We start from the raw sequence: 734 nt of genomic DNA, 5'->3' as shown, positions 1-734 counted from the left end.
TCATCACATTCTGAGTTTGTATTTTCCACTTAAACAATTTTAAGGTTTTAAGTTAACTAATTAGTTTGTTTTTGGTTTCCTCCCAGTCAGAGATCTGTATGTTCGTCATGTGACTGAGAGGAATGACGAGGAATAATGTGTGAGTGCTGACAGCAGGTTGTGTTTGTGTGAGACTCAGACCAAAGTTCAGAGGTGAGATGAGGATCTCTAACGGTCCATGACTCAGATCACTGCTCCATCATTATTCACACTCAAACCTGTGTGTGTGTGTGTGTGTGTGTGTGTGTGTGTGTGTGTGTGTGTGTGTGTGTGTGTGTGTGTGTGTTGTGTTGAAGGCCAGAGCAGCAGCAGACACCAGACTCTCCTGAACCTAAACCCAGCTGTGTGTCCATCAAGAGCCATCGGTCCATGGATCCATCTTTGCTGTCTGAAGGAGAACTTCCTTCAAAAACTCAGTAAGTCAACGTAGTCCCAGCTCGCAGGGAACGTTCCCATAGCACTGCATCATGTTCTGTGTTATGGTTGGCAGAACGTTTCTTTTGCAACATTCACACAATGTTTTGTTGATGTTGATCATTTCAGAGAACACTGCTGTCACCTTCTCCAACGCCTCTTATCTCATCATGTCATGTAATAATTAACTTTTCCCAAATGTTCCCAGTAATTTTCAAACTATGGAAATCTGTCATTTTTTAATCGCCATGGTCACTCCGGCGGCAGGACCTAAAACCTTT

The sequence above is a fragment of the Seriola lalandi genome, unplaced genomic scaffold, assembly GCF_002814215.2.
Source record: "Seriola lalandi dorsalis isolate HSWRI2012SDOR001 ecotype SW California unplaced genomic scaffold, Sedor1 jcf7180002051833, whole genome shotgun sequence".
NCBI lineage: Eukaryota > Metazoa > Chordata > Actinopteri > Carangiformes > Carangidae > Seriola > Seriola lalandi.
Note: the sequence above shows the minus strand (reverse complement) of the source record.